The following is an 8,301-nucleotide window of genomic DNA, read 5'->3' as shown; positions in this document are numbered from 1 at the left end:
GTGGGATCCGAATACCCTGCTGTATTTGAGGCATAATTTGGAAAAGGAATAGAATCACTGAAATCCCTTGAGCAAACAATTTCTAATTTGGCATCGGGTCGACTGGATAGGAGTGTAGAGAGTCAGGATGGAGGATGAGTATGTCCGGATGACTGTGCCTGAACTGAAGGAACTGGCAAAAGAGAGAGGCCTACATGTGAAGAAAGGGCTAAAGAAGGAGGAGCTGGTTAAACTCTTGTGCACCAGTGAGTCAGAACAAGCATCAGCTTCACGCTCGTCAACTCCTGAGTCTGACCCAGGAACTCCCTCCCACTCGCCAAGCCCAGAGACTGCCAGGAGATCACTCTCTGAGAGCGAGCAACAGAGACTCCATGAGAGAGAAATGAAAAGGATGGAGCTGGAGGAGAAACAGCTGGAGGCCCAGCGTGAGAAGGAGCAGCTGGCAGCCCAGCGCGAGAAGGAATAGAGATAGCTTTAAATGTTTTTTCTACATACCTCTAGGTTAGGAGGGGCTTGTGAATGCTGGGATGCTGGGGTGCATGGAGCGTACCACAGAAGTGTGGGGGTCCCCAGTGTGCTCAGCAGCAGACCTGAGGCACTTCTGGTCCACTTCCGGGTCTGCCAGATAGTGCTCTGAGCCCCCCCCCCGCACCCTCCCCAGCTCAGTGACTGGTGCCTCCTGGGTATGGGGGGACACCCAGGGTCCCCCCTGCAGCCAATCGCTGAGCTGGGGGTGGGGCATGAGGGGGAACCTGTGCACTTCCCAGCAGACCCAGAAGCAGACTGGACATATTTCTGGTCCACTTCCTGCTTTGCCACCAAGCATGTGGAGGGCCCCACCCCCGCACTCCTGTGGGATACTCCATGCACCCCATTATTACAGTGATTATGAGCTTCGCTTACTACCTCAAAGTACGTAGAAAAAACTTTTAAAGCTGTGTCTGTGTCCAAATCACTGATTCTCTGAATCAGCATTGAATCTTCAGATTCAGTTTTTCCTGAATTGAATAAGGGATAGTGATCCAAATAAAAAATCAAATCACTGTCCCTGATTCAGGCTGAATCCAAATTAAATGGGGCCCACTTCGCTCACCCCTAGCAGCCAATCCCTCCCGCACAGTAAGACACCAATTGAGACGAGATCCCCTCAGTTAATTTCTCCACCATCTCTGCCATAATATTTCCCTGTGCAAGATGTAAGAGCTTGCTAGACTGCCTGGGTACTACTGTATACTACCCAGCACATACCAGTCAATAAAATAAGAAGTTTCTGTCATATGTGTCATAACCCAGTGATTTTTAGTGCCTCAGCACATTGGAATTTTCCTGCCACATGGAGCTTTCTTTGCACTGTGGATTTCTCAGCTGCAGAGAGAAATCCCCGGTGCAAAATAGTTCCTGCCACACGTATGCAAATTTGTGTCCCACTATTGGTCAATTCTAAATTATTCCTACGTGGCGGCTAGCAATTGGCTCGCTAGCCGTATAAAAGGTTAGAGCAGTTTCTGCCCAAGTTGGAGGACTCCACAACCATCTTGTAGGGAACTCTGAGCACTCTGTGGAGCCTAGCAAACTCCGCGTGTGTCTTGGAGGAGGACATAGAGGCCTGATCAGCTCTTAGCCACTCCCTGTCATAGTGGAAATTTGACGTATCCCCCGTGTGAAGCGCTCGTGGAGTCGTATATCGACGACTCATCTCGGTTCAGTGTGGTTCGGAAGAGATCTCGCTTGTGTTTGTTTGTGTGCAACTGCAACTCAAGCAAGTTTCCTCCCTGCACTGTGACCATCGGCAGTGTAAGTAAAGCTTTCTTTGTAAAACAAATACGCTTCCGTGTCTAACTACACTCCGTTGTGAAAAAACCCAACCTGACGGTCCGGGCTACTGGCCATAGCCTTAGACCGACCCTCGGTCCCGACAATATGTATATAGCTTGTATTTGTTTTGAATATAGCTGTATCCAACTCCTTCTCCTGAACAGGAAATCTGCAGTAACCATTTCCAATGAAGTCACTCTTATTTGAATGTCCTCTTTATGTTCAGCCAGAGACTTTCAACTATAGTTGAAATATAGTAGTTCACCTACTCTTGGACTGTGGGACAGGTGTAAACACAGTGAAATCTAGTTAAGTAATCACTGAGAAAATTTGTCACTTTGCTCTTACTAGTCATGGCCTGAATACCTCTCGGAGCTCTATTGATTTCTGGATAAAACACTTTTGCTAATTTTCCCCTGTTAAACTAAAATTAGCCACTTGAGGCTATGCAGATGTACTCAAATCAAAAGGAATTAGCTGCCAATAAATTAGTCATCCTAATAGGCTCCGGGATATTCACTCAAGGGATCCCTGAAAACCGGGTAATGCTTCTTAAGTATTGGGTACTTCTCAGTTTTCCTGCCCTGAGAAACTCAGTGTGTGTGTGTACATGAGATGGTATTGCGCAGTCACATTGAGGAGCACTAACCATGGCAGTAACCGTACTGCACAGTAGTAATGAGCTACTGCTCAGCAGCTTGATTTAAAAACAAAACAAAACAAAACAAAAACAAAACAAAACATGCGGGTAGGGTACCATGCAATAATACCAGTTACTGTGCAGTCATTTTTTACGTGGTCATGAAAGTGGTAAATGACTGCACAGTAACAACTGCACAATCCACCACTTGTATAGACATGGCCAGAGATGATAAACTATTCCATTATGGAGAATAAGTTTCTCTTGCGGCAATGAGCACACGGAAGTGGGCAAATCACAAAACTTGTAATGCTTATTTTACTTCATCCTAACTGGGCAGTTCCTATACAGTGAGCACTTTGATGAGGAGTAGTCTCAGGCCCCCATGGTCTCCATGCAAGTGAGACGACCCCTGTGGATGATAGCCATGGACATCCTGGGCCCCCTTCGCATGACACCACATGGAAACAAGTATGTCTTAGTAGTGGCTGACTATTTCTCCAAGTGGGCAGAAGCCTATCCTCTCCCTGATCAGGAGGCCCAGATGGTGGCGAATATTTTGGTCAACAGATTTGTGTGCTACCATGGTACACCCCGATCCCTCCACACTGACCAGGGGAGAAATTTTGAATCACAACTGTTCTATCACATATGCAACCTTTTGAACATTAATCAAAGCTGCACCACTCCCTATCACCCCATCTGATGAACCACAGGAGTTGTTCAACTGTACGCTGATTGACAAGCTATCCTCTCTGATTCAGGATAATGAGACGACATGAGATGAGGTATTTCCGTATGTCATGTTGGCCTACCAGAGAAGTGTGAAGTCATCCACAGGGTACACACAATATATGGTGTTGTTTAGGCAGGAAATGTATCTGCCTGTTGATATTGTCTATGGGACAAATGTATCAAAATAATTCAACAATCCTGAGTACATTAAAAAAGTGGCAGGGTACCTCAGCTCAGTTAGCCAAGCTGTCAAGCCACATCAGGCTACAACTACACAAAGGCAAAAAAGAGCACTATGAGTTCAGGGTGACTGGCCAGGTCTATGAGCTACAGGAGCTGGTGTGGATAAGGAACCAGACAAAGAGGTGGGGTCTGTGGCAGAAATGTCACTGTCTGTGTCTCTCTCTAGAAATCTGTCTTGGTCAGCTTGGGACACTGGGGTTGAATTCCTAAGGGAGGGGCGATTTTCCTCCCTGCCTACATGACAAAAGCCTAGTGCCTAGGGTGTGGTCCCTCTGGTCACCTGAGTGGGGGGAGGGAAAAGCCCCCACTCATCTGCCCAGGTAACCAGCGATGCTTTTTAAAATTGGTTGGCTAGTTGCCAACACTGCTGGCTTCTATTGGACTGGGCTCCTGACATCAGAAAAGCTATATAAGGGCCATTTTTCCAGCATGGCACAAACATCAGGACACAGGGAGAGAGTCTGATCCATCTGAAATGCTCTGTCTGGAAATCTCCGAGCCAGATCTCTACCATCTTCTGAATGATACTTGTAATTGTTTCTAGAGAGCTAGTCAGCTCACAGTGATACATTTGCATATCAAATGGCTACCTCAAACACACTATTTTGCTCAATGGTAATCCCTTGATAGTGCTCTACCTCTTACCCTATTCTACCTCATTCTCTCGGGAGCAATAAAGTTCTCCTTTGGGACTGGTGTAGGAGACTTATTGAGGGGTGAGATTTATTATGCCTAGGAGGCCCCTTGGATCTGCGGACTAAGGGAGACTATCCTTTTGGCCCCTGACTTGGGGAAGTGCCCCAAGTTCTTGTATTGGGTCGAGTACCCATAGGACTATTAGACCTGTGTTTCCACAGGGACACAGGACCCAGACAGTCCCTTCTTGGGGTGGTGGCAGCACACATTACCCCCAGACTCTGCGGTGGGGATTGAAAGGGGGTCTGCCAGGGGTTAGGCGCCCCTGGAGAGACACGTGGAGTCCAGAAGGTGGACGGACATAGTGAGGTGGGAGGCTCAATGCAGGAGCTCCCCCTACTGGCCCACCAAAGTGTCAGTGCTGGAACCTCTGAGAGAAGTTGAATGGCCCCTGTACAGTCGCCAAGAAATTGTCAGAGGTGCTATATGAGCTGGTGAGCAGGACCAGTGGACAAATGTTGGTAGTGCTCTATAATTGGATGTCACCTTATATCTGCACATGGAACAGAGATTCTGACTCTAAAAGGGAGCAAGAATGAAATTTCATCAACAACCAAGATGTCTGCAACCAAGCCACTATCAGCGGCCTCCTAATCAAACCACCATGAATACAGTCCCAAGTACACACAATAGTGTGCTGCCAGAGGGTAGTTCTAGATCAGGGACTCTTGGGTGGTTCCAGTGGCCTGAGGGGGATGATGATAGGGAAGAGGAATGAGTACAAAGGGAAATGTTAGACCTGGCCAGGACCAGAAGTGCTGACAACTCACTAGAGACAGTTAATGCTCCTGTCCCTGAATGCTCAGGCAGACCACAGAGGGAGAGGAGACCCCTTAGGTGGCAAAGTGACTACAGAACATAATCCAAGAAGGATGTCAGGGTGCACATAGTTAAAAAGGTTTGCATCCAGTTAAACACAGTCTTCAGGACCGCAGACCAATTATCTGCTGGTGTCAGTGAATCTAGCTGCAAGGTGTTCACCAGAGCTAGCCCCATTCTTTCTAACTTCAGGGTGTAACCAAGAATAGCCACATGTGCAAAAACACTAGTAGCTTGTAGCAGAAATAGGCAGGTGTGCAAGAATTGACACACATTGCATATAGACTGCTAAAGGGTAAAGGGGCTGAAGCAACCAGGAGTGAGAAACATAATGCAGTTGTGACCTCAGTGTTTTTAGAGCAGAGTGTCACTGGTACCACTGAGCATGACCCAGCACAGGCTGCAATGCTCATAGAACTTATACACTTGCATCAAGGAGAACCCATGGAGCTATTGGGCTTTGGATTTAACAAGACATCAGGAGTGCTGGGACAGGCTCCACCTGAGTTGGGAGGAGGCTTTTGTGCTCTTCAACACCAGTTCAGCCTAGCAGTGTAATAAACATGGTAGCTGCTCAGATGTGTTCAGTCTGATTCTGATCTAACTCTTCCCCCAACATCCATGCAGACAATGACTCTCCCTTCTGTACCGCATGTCCAGGGCTGAGCAGGAACTCTCTCTACCTCACTCAGCTGCTGCACAACACAAGAGACTGGACGTGCCCCTACTGCGGGAGACCTGGTCACTGCTGTTTGCTCAAAAACAGGTATTTTCCCAGTCCTTGATGGACAGACCAAGATGACACAGGCCAGCGATCATTGTTGGCATCTGCAGGAGGATACTGAAACTTAGTCCCCCAATCCTCTTTCTCTGACACTCCCAAGCTGGGGAAACTCCAGGGGTCCCTTCAGGGTATGGACCTCCCCATGGCGTGGTTAGACCTGTCAAGACACACCTATAGTTCTCAACCCCTTCACCCTCATTATTCATGGGGCTGGGTGATGCCGCACTGATGGGAGATGGTTTATTTTCAGAGACAAGCTGAGATTCCTGTAGCAACTGGAGGACACGGAGTCTCCCAAGGAGAACAATGGAAATCCCATCCCCTAGGCTCCTGCCATTGTATGTGACAGTGCCACCTGTGCCTGGGGAGTCACCAGGGATTTAGAGTGCTTCTTCTCATATTTTGTGTGAGCTTGTGGCTCTCCCTATGGTTGTACACACCATAAGGTCTCAGGACTTTCCTTTTGCCCTTGTGATTGCCAAAATAGAATCAAAACCATTGTAGGACCAAGAAAAGGACAGCTGGGGATGCAATGAGGTCAGAGAACCCCATTACTGCTGGCAGCAGGAGATGCAGCTGGGCTGTGGAGAGGGGAGAGACTGCTGTCAACCAGAACATGCATTAAATCATAGGCAAAGAAAGAATTAAATTGTGTCTGTGTCTATGTGCCTTCCCAGCTGACCCAGCATGGCAGCAACAAAATTCCCCATGCTCCTTGATGTTGTTTAGGTCTTTCCTGTTACTGAAAGGGAAGATGGTCTTCTCAGCCAGAATGGCTGACCTAGTTGACAGGGCTTAAATTAGGATCACTGTGGAATGAGTGGTCAATTAAGAGTTCTAGCCCAGGTCATGTCAACAACAGTATTAACTGGTTAGGTAGCCCAAGGGAACCTACTCTGACAACAGCTCAAGGAAAGATCATGTCCCAACACACAGGGAACCCAGAGCTTTCCATTGCAGTCTCACAAATGCCAGGAGTTTGGGAAACAAGCAGGAGGAACTGGCCCTTCTTCTGAGCAACAAAGATTATGATTTAATAGGGATAATGGAGACCTGGTGGGACTCCACCTATGACTGGTTCATAGGTATAGAAGGCTATACCTTGAACAGGAGAGATTATGTTGGGAAGAGGGGTGGGGATGTAGCTGTCTACATGAAGAAGCAGTACACTTACCTTCAAACTGAGTTTAGCAACCAAGGAGGGTGTCTCGAGTTCCTCTGGATTAAAATACAGGGAGAGCATGAGGAAGGGGATATAACTATAGGAGTCTATTATAGACCTCCGAACCAAGAGAAAGAGCTGAATCATGAATTCAGTAAGGAACTGGCTGAGGCTGCATGCTCCCGATACATGGTTGTCATGGGGGACTTCAACCTCCCTGACATCTTGTGGGAAGAGCACATGGCCAAATCTGACTCGTTGTATAGCTTCCTTGCTTGCATTAATGAGCTCTGTCTCACACAAGAGATCTATAGACAGACTAGGGGAGAGGCACTCCTGGATCTGTTTCTGGACAAAGGGGATGATCTGGTGAGTGATCTGAGGATCAAGGGGAAGCTTGGTGACAGCAAACATGATCCGATCACCTTCTCTGTCCATTGCAGGGTGCACGAGTCTTTCGGTATCCTCAACTTTGGGCTGGCTGACTTTCACAAACTCAGGAGACTGGTCAGTCAGGCACTAAGAGACCATCACCCCTTAGAAAGGCGAGTCCAGGGGAATGGTTGTTCATAAGAACGTAATGATTGAATCACAAGGAAGTACATTCTGCCCCACAGGAAGTGCAGTCAGCGGGATGGGGTCCCCCTTGGCTCAATAGGGAACTTTTGGACCTCTTGAAACTAAAAAGAGAAGCCTACAGTAGATGGAAAATGGGAATCATCACCAAGGAGGACTACACAGCACTAGTCTGCACCTGTAGAGAGCAGACCAGAAAAGCCAAGGCAGAAACCAAACTCAGGCTAGCCTCAGGAATCTTTGGGGATGAGGTGAGCACTCAAAATGGCAAAAGTACAGGTTAGGCACTATTTAGAAAAGCGGGACATATACAAGTCCATGAGGATGGACAGGATGTACCCAAAGGTGCTGAGGGAGTTGGATGATGTGATTGCAGAGCCATTGGTCATCATCTTTGAAAGCTCACAGTGATCAGGAGAGGTCCCCAATGATTGGAGAATGGTAAATGTAGTGTCCATATTTAAGGAAGGGAAAAAGGAGGATCCAGGGAACTACAGACCAGTCAGCCACAGCTCAGTCCTTGGAAAAATCATAGAGCAGATCCTCAAGGAATCCATTTCTAAGCACTTGGAGAAGAAAAGAGTGATTAGGCACAATCAGCATGGATTTACCAATGGCCAACATGCCTGACCATCGATGACTGACTCTGTGGATCAGTCGAAGCAAGTGGATGTGAAATACCTTGATTTTAGCAAGGGTTTTGATACAGTCTCCCACAGCATTTTCCCAGGCAAGCTAAGGAAGTAAGGGCTGAATGAATGGAATGTAAGGTGGATAGAAAACTGTCTGGAGCAACAGACTCAGAGGTTAGTAATCAATGGCTTGATGTGT

At 47.5% G+C, this 8,301-nt stretch overlaps 1 pseudogene; it reads left to right on the top strand.

Annotated features, from left to right (window-relative positions):
- Window positions 1-127: 127 nt before the first annotated feature.
- Window positions 128-8,301, top strand: part of LOC112548297 — a 51,446-nt pseudogene continuing 43,272 nt past the window's right edge.

The sequence above is a fragment of the Alligator sinensis genome, unplaced genomic scaffold (genome assembly GCF_000455745.1).
Source record: "Alligator sinensis unplaced genomic scaffold, ASM45574v1 scaffold644_1, whole genome shotgun sequence".
Lineage (NCBI taxonomy): Eukaryota > Metazoa > Chordata > Crocodylia > Alligatoridae > Alligator > Alligator sinensis.
Note: the sequence above shows the minus strand (reverse complement) of the source record. Positions and strands in the feature narration are given on the sequence as shown.